We start from the raw sequence: 8,673 nt of genomic DNA on the forward strand, positions 1-8,673 counted from the left end.
GGCTTGCAAAAGTATTCGCCCCCCTTGAACTTTCCCACATTTTGTCACATAACAGCCACAAACATGAATCAATTTTATTGGAATTCCACGTGAAAGACCAACACAAAGTGGTGTACACGTGAGAAGTGGAACAAAAATCATACATGATTCCAAACATTTTTTTACAAATAAATAACTGCAAAGTGGGGTGTGTGTAATTATTCAGCCCCCTTTGGTCTGAGTGCAGTCAGTTGCCCATAGACATTGCCTGATGAGTGCTAATGACTACATACAGTGCACCTGTGTGTAATCTAATGTCAGTACAAATACAGCTGCTCTGTGACGGCCTCAGAGGTTGTCTAAGAGAATATTGGGAGCAACAACACCATGAAGTCCAAAGAACACAGCAGACAGGTCAGGGATAAAGTTATTGAGAAATTTAAAGCAGGCTTAGGCTACAAAAAGATTTCCCAAGCCTTGAACATCCCACGGAGCACTGTTCAAGCAATCATTCAGAAATGGAAGGAGTATGGCACAACTGTAAACCTACCAAGACAAAGCTGTCCACCTAAACTCACAGGCCGAACAAGGAGAGCGCTGATCGGAAATGCAGCCAAGAGGCCCATGGTGACTCTGGACGAGCTGCAGAGATCTACAGCTCAGGTGGGGGAATCTGTCCATAGGACAACTATTAGTCGTGCGCTGCACAAAGTTGGCCTTTATGGAAGAGTGGCAAGAAGAAAGCCATTGTTAACAGAAAACCGTAAGAAGTCCCGTTTGCAGTTTGCCACAAGCCATGTGGGGGACACAGCAAACATGTGAAGAAGGTGCTCTGGGCAGATGAGACCAAAATGGAACTTTTTGGCCAAAATGCAAAACGCTATGTGTGGATAACTAACACTGCACATCACTCTGAACACACCATCCCCACTGTCAAATATGGTGGTGGCAGCATCATGCACTGGGGGTGCTTCTCTTCAGCAGGGACAGGGAAGCTGGTCAGAGTTGATGGGAAGATGGATGGAGCCAAATACAGGGCAACCTTGGAAGAAAACCTCTTGGAGTCTGCAAAAGACTTGAGACTGGGGCGGAGGTTCACCTTCCAGCAGGACAACGACCCTAAACATAAAGCCAGGGCAACAATGGAGTAGTTTAAAACAAAACATATCCATGTGTTAGAATGGCCCAGTCAAAGTCCAGATCTAAATCCAATCGAGAATCTGTGGCAAGATCTGAAAACTGCTGTTCACAAACGCTGTCCATCTAATCTGACTGAGCTGGAGCTGTTTTGCAAAGAAGAATGGGCAAAGATTTCAGTCTGTAGATGTGCAAAGCTGGTAGAGACAGACCCTAAAAGACTGGCAGCTGTAATTGCAGCAAAAGGTGGTTCTACAAAGTATTGACTCAGGGGGCTGAATAATTACACACACCCCACTTTGCAGTTATTTATTTGTAAAAAATGTTTGGAATCATGTATGATTTTCGTTCCACTTCTCACGTGTACACCACTTTGTGTTGGTCTTTCACGTGGAATTCCAATAAAATGGATTCATGTTTGTGTCTGTAATGTGACAAAATGTGGAAAAGTTCAAGGGGGGCGAATACTTTTGCAAGCCACTGTAATATCCAAAACAAAAAAAGCTGTGGTTAAAGCAGCATTTCTTTTTCAATGCTGTTTCCTTGTTAATAAAATTAGGTTTGAATGAACTTGACTCTGATTTGCATTGCACAAAACGGAAAAATCCAGGAAATATCTTGAGCCGCAGGTTAATGTTTAAACCCACAGCACTGATATCTGATACCATTTCTTGTACTCACACAACAATTTAAAACCTATTTTCCGCTGCAAACCTCTTAAAATATCAAATTTAAGCTTTTGTATTCCTCGGAAAAGACAAATATAGAAGAATAAGAAGGGGGAAAGAGAGAAGGAAATGGCTTGGTCGAGCACCTGGCTCCTCTTTTCAGTTTAACCGTTTTGGCTGGTAATACGTGCATGTGTGTGTTCTTGTCTGGAGCTGAGTTTGTCAGCTGCATTGCGTGGGTTAAGGTAATAAAGGGCTCACTGTGTGTGCGGTGGCAGGTGTGCTTGGAATCATGCACACACCCAAAGACAAACACAAAGGACAAACAGGAACAGAACTGAAAGTGAGAGACCCTTGTCACCTAGAAGAAGTGCAGTGCAGTTTTGAAAGTAGAGGTGAGAGTGCAAGTCCGGTTGGTGAAAACGTGCCAGACAGACAATTGAGAAGAGGAAGAAAATGCTGATGACAGGCAGCAGTGCAAGACCATTACGCATCTGCGCAACGTAGCTATCTTATCTTCCATCACCATGCAAAACCATAACAGACTACTCGAGTGGCTGAAGTCCTTCCTTAATACATGACCTATTAAAGGCTTTGTGCTAAACGGCTAAGGTGCAGCAGAAGAGAAAATATTTGATCATGTTTGCCAACATCAAGTAATGTCCTGCGTATTCTGCCTCCTGAGTGTATTGAATATACACTGAATAGTGCTGAATAGTATCCCCTGTGGAACGCTCCACATGCAGTCAGAATCTAGGCTGAACTGCAAGACAAATACTTTTACAATGCACGCGGTAATGTCACGTTGTGCAAATGTCAGCTTCACAGGAAAAACAGACAAGCAAAAAAACAGTGTTTCAGTCAATCGTACTGCAATTATGGTTTCCCACCAGCAGCTACCAAAGAATGAGATCCAAAAGAAAATCCTCTTCAAGCTCAAGTATTATTTTGGAACAAACTTGTTGCCAACACAATAAAAAGTAACTGTGCAAATACTCAGCAGTGGTAGGGGAAACACACACACCACCTTGGAATGAGACACTTGCTAAGGCATTGTGTTGCATTGTGCACACAGAAACGTAAGGCTCTAACAACTGCAACACATTTAGCTACACGTGAGGCTGTGTCAAGTTTTTTCTTGTTTCACATCTTGTGTGACGTTTCACTGGTTCGACCATCTTGACCTAAATCTGAAGTGTTCTGAAATGTAATTCTCACTATCAGTCTTCCTCAGACTATGTTAGCTTGTGATCTCTTGGTAGATGTTTCTCACGGGGGCCCCTTTCTTGTTAAATTAAGCAACAATGGTCAAAGCTTTCTGAGGTTCTCAATAATTACTTTATAGCTCTGTCATAAAAGAGAAGCTAGCTTTTGCAACAGAAACAACAGGGTCCTAAATCAGCTCTACTTGCCACAAGTTCATCTGACCTCGGTACATTTCACACCATTTTAAAACATTTAAACAAGATAGTTTAACTTAAAGTTGTTAGTTCCTGACACATAATTAGCTAATTGGATGGGGCTAAGGCACTTGAATTCTCTGCTTTGTCCCAATTGACTCTGAAGGCAGATGTTGGCGGTGGGAGTGATGTCACTCACAAGTTCAGAAAAGAAGCCTGGTCACAACTGTGCAACAGTGGTAGTGCATTGTACAGGTTTTTACAGTTTTGGTAATGTTCATGTGCACGACTACCATTTGGACTGTGAAGTTGGGGGTTGGTGGAGCTGAAAGTCCAACTTGAGTTAAACTGGGACTCAGAAATTCAGAGATCAAATGCAGAAGATCCATAAACAGCAGTAGAACTTTAAAACTTGTAATCTCTACTGCAACCTTTGTGTATTTCGTGTTATTGTGACTTAATAAGTAAGAAATAAGTTATAGACATGATCCATGAATGTGCTACAGGGGGGTTTTAACCACAAAAACAAGCACTGTGCTGTCTTTCTAATGATGCGCTACCTTGCTAAAGCACAAAACAAATTCTATTTGTTCTTGCTTTTCTCACTTCACCGCTAGAATCGAGTCACTGAGTGGAAAGTGGACAACTTGAAAATGACTCCCAGATTAGACATCCAACTTCTGGGGGAAATCAGCGCTGCATACAGGCTTTCTGGTTGTAGGAAAACAGACTACACAGGGTACCACTGGCTGGAATGCTAGCCTGGAATAAAACAAACAATAACAAACTTGTCAGATATGAAACTATATCTATCAAAATGACTGAGCACAACTTTAAACCACTTACTTCCTTTTAGAAACAACCAGAGAGAATGAAGCAGCAGCAGGTCCTTCCCCAATTGATGCGACATCAGGTGAAATCATATAATAAGCAACCTAAAGTTTTTCCAAGCAATCATTTGCAGTGATAGCAGTTTCAACAATACTAACAGTATTATCCTCAACTGTATGCTGGACCAATGGTTCTCAACTAGTGCACAATAATGTAAGCATGACTTCCTTAGGAAGCCAGTGTGCACAGCATATTGAGAAAAAATAAATAAAATAAAATAGAAATATTGCAGTATAACTTCACTCCATTGGGCACATTTCTGGAAACTCAAAGGAGCTCATACAAAACACTATTGTTAACCTGCAAGACACACTAACTCACTCAGGGGGCAATCGGAACAAGTCACATGTACTAAAACATCCACTTCAGGTGACATTACGGAAATCAGAAAAGTCAAAATCTTTAGATTTGTCAGTAAGCATGTGTTCATCATTTTTTAGTTCCTAAAAGTCTTATTCTACACATTTTTCTTGACAATAGCAAAATATTGCTGAGAATCACCGCACATAGCGCCAGATCAACAGATTCTCATCGATCCTTCCTCTTGCGATGCAAGAAGTGAAAATATGCTGTTTGTCACATCTGTTGTTTGCACACTTTTCCACGCTCGATCTAGAGGTTTGTCTTGCAAGGTATGGAAGTATGTTTAACAAAAATCACATCTTAAAAATGTTCTCTGCATATCCGATCGAATACTGTGATGATAACTCTTGGAGAATAAAGCTACTTAGCGCATAATAACTTGTCACAAAGTGACAAGTCACAAATTGTTTGCACAATCAACAAAATGTGAAAATGTTTGCTCATCGTTCTGAGCAAATACATCGTTGCGCAAAATAAAAACTGTAATAAGTAGCACCATATGTGAAACCAAACACAGCTGCAGTCCAGCCACCAGACAAGTGTGTCTGATGACTGAAAGGAAACCTTGTGTCTAGAAAAGATAACTTACAGTTTACCACGTTCCTCGCTGGGGCCCCTGGGTGTTTCTGAGTGAAGACTGATCTTTGACATATGTACGTATGACACATTTAGCACATGAAAATGGGGTGTTAGTGATTTTAGATTAGAAGCTGCACAAGATGCTTCAAGTCCAATTATGAAAGCAGATAATGCTAAAGGATATTCACACCATATATGTATAAAGGTTGCCATTTGTGTTAAATGTCTGTCCCTGGTTTTCTCACCTTTACCTCATTCTAAAAGCCTCTAGCTCCTGATTGGTTAGTTCATGGACAAGGGCTCAGAGGGAGGAAATTTACATGGCGGTAGAGATGAAGTGTGAACAATAAAGATGCTTCTTATAAAGTTATCCATCTCCCTCTTACTGTTTCTTCTAGATAAGACAGAACTGCATGTGGACCCACATAAAACAACAGGAGTTCAACCTTATCAACTAAAACAGTCATGTTTGATTATTGATTTAATCTCCTCCAGCCTATTACAAAATAAATATGGTCACTGTCTTTGTAACACCACCAAACAAAGCAATAAATGAAAGCATCTTATTTTACTCTGTGAAGGTGAAGTCAATGCTGAAATGCTTTATGCTTAGAGATAAGGTGGGGGAGGTTGACGGATTAAGGAAGTGTGAGAAGAGACACAATAGACAACATGCACCACGATAATTAGTATTGTGTATTAGAGTGTGTTTTATGTATAGCAAAACAATCACCTTACCACTTAAATAAATGAAAAATAAAAATTAACTTATTCACTTGGAACATTCAAACTGAGGAATTCATTTGTGAGGTTTTTAAAGAAAAATATGCATATGAAATATTTCTATGCTAACATGAGTTCAGTGGTGGTATACTTTCAAAACAAACAAACAAAAAACAAACAAATAAACAAACTTTCTTTGTTGTCTTTGTTTGATAGCAGCCTCCACCCATTAGCAGACGATTGGGAGTACAGCACCTCCTCTTTATGTTTCTTTCTTCTGCAGTCCTCACCTAGGATGTGTGAACACCAGCAGCAAAATGTAATAACAGCATATTATGTGCTGCACATGAAGTGTGAAGTGCAGTTCAGAGAGTTCAATGGGTTTTTCTTCATTTCTGTTTCTTCTTCATCCTCTTTATCTTGAAGTCAGACAGAAAATCTGCAGGCTATGGGGGCTAGACACACAACAACACACATACGCACAGACAAGTCTGCCCCTATGCATTATTAAAACACTATTAAAGCAGCGTCGCACACAAGCAGTAAACCACACACATGGGTCCTCATCTGCTGGGCTTTATCACCATGGTGATGGTTGTGCAGCTGACTTGAGGCCAGCTGGTGGAGTCTAGCTGTGACGATGTGATGTGAGTGACATGTATGTGAATTAGAATGAGAGACAGAACAAAGAGAGAAGACATCACACAGCAGCACTGAGCCTACCCATAAAACTGCCTGGAAACACCTCAAACACAAGGCACAGCTCACATACGCGGTTTATTGATTCTTGTATTGATTGCTAGTCCCAATGGGCATTTATTTTGCAATTCATTTCAGTATCCTTAAAGTGGTAGGAGTAGCATTAACACTACAGACAGGGTGGCATCTGTTCCTTCCAGTCTCATATAGACTGTAAGGAGCATGCTGGGGCAGGTCTGCTGTCTGGTTGGCACAAGCACAGATATGTGTTTGTTTCATTTCCCATGATTACAGGCTTTCCACTACCAAACATCCAGGACATCATTCCACGCTGACTGAATCACTCTTTTGAAGGACTTTCTTTTCTCACCTTACTCCACTTCACATTTGACTAGGACAAGCATTGTTTGGACATAGAAACAACACATTATATTGCAAGTACTTTAACTCAGTTTTGAGGTGGTACAGGTATAGGCATTCCTGGGAATTCAAAGGGCTTCAGTGCTGCCATTTTATTCTCGTGGGAAGAATGTAAGAATGAGGCATAATTGCAAGGTCAACACTGTGGACATCTGAAACTTCAGGACTTGCCAGAAATTATATTGAAGTGGAAGAAAAGAACATTTGAAAAGCACTTGACCTGGTACCAAAAAGTTAGATGAGAAATTTGAAAATGAATTGCCATCAAATCACTTTTATTGTCACATCACATGTGCAGGTACACTGGTACAGTACATGCGAGTGAAATTCTTGTGTGCGAGCTTCACAAGCAGCAGAGTTGTGCAAAAATACAATAACATAAAACAAGCAAAATATAAGAATGGCTAAATCTGAGACTAATAAACATATGTACAATATATAATAGTATATGCATTACTGGATGTGTATACTAAATATGTTTTTCTACGTGTGTGTGTGTATACATATTTTACAAATTAAATAGAGTAAGCAATAAAATAAAATATATAAAATATACAGAGGTTTGTAGTTGGATAGCTTCTCACACGACACTTAGTACACAAATGAAATTATTATTCGTTAGGATCTCACAAGAGACTGAAAAAAAAACTATTCATCTGCAATAATTAATATTTGGTGGCATGTTTCTGCATTCTACACAAATATAGCATAGAAAAGAAGAGGCAGCGGTGACAACAAATACAGCATTAAGTGTACTATAGGATTAAAAAGTCAGACACTGTATGAAAGCAGAGGCTGGCCTGCAGTAATGATATACTTGAATGTTCATTTAGTTTACTGGAGGGTTCTCTTGACTTTTTTAGTAACTGCCAACTGTTAGTAAAAGAAAAGAAAAGAAAAGAAAAGAAACGAAAAAGAAAAGAAAAGAAAAGAAAAGAAAAGAAAAGAAAAGAAAAGAAAAGAAAACAGTAGAAAATAAAACTTTTCACATTTTTGTCAGAATGGATTTAGTGGATTTTATTCCTCATCATTTAAAAACTCCCCCAAAACCTCGATGTTATAGACTTCTACTGTATGAAATATTTCGAAACATTTCAAAATTTAGGCTGAAAGCTGAAAATGATAATAGGACGTGTAAAGCACGCAGATCATGTGAGTTTGATGTTTACAACATAGGTTACATGACTGTGTCGGTTGCACATCTTTCCTGTCTGCGGTCTTTGTCCTCATTTGTCTGTGTGTTTGGTTTTTATACATCTCTTGCTGTTTTAGACTGATGACTATTATGAATGCCTGTTTTTTTCTGCTGAAATACTCGCGTTCCTCTCCCCAGTTTAACCAAATTATTTTTAATGTTTCAAAACTTTCTTTAAACAAACATTTAAAGAAAACTGTATTTTTTTAAGCACTGAATATTAAATTTCTGTTGAGGCAGGAATGACTCTAATAATCATGCAGTTAACTGATAAAGCCTTGGCCTTTGATGTATTGATTATTTTCTTTCCTTTTTTGTAATCCAGCAACCTGAGATTAGTCTCAATAGAATTTCTAGACTTTACTTTCAGTTAATGAGCATGAGATAAACTGATATGTGGTTGCTAACACCATCTTGTAGCTCTGGCTCCACCCTGAGGCTGAACTGTGTTATCTGCTTTGGATACTCTTCAGCTGGGTGTAGACAAAAGGTGCTGAGTATATGGTATTTCAAAACTGTTTAATATGCAGGACTGCTTTGTTTTTTCAACGAGCACTCATTTCAAAGCTTTTTATAGAGTAGCACATGACAACCACATACAATATCACTTTAGATGCCT

The sequence above is a fragment of the Neolamprologus brichardi genome, chromosome 1 (genome assembly GCF_056152115.1).
Source record: "Neolamprologus brichardi isolate AB-2024 chromosome 1, ASM5615211v1, whole genome shotgun sequence".
NCBI classification, from domain to species: domain Eukaryota; kingdom Metazoa; phylum Chordata; class Actinopteri; order Cichliformes; family Cichlidae; genus Neolamprologus; species Neolamprologus brichardi.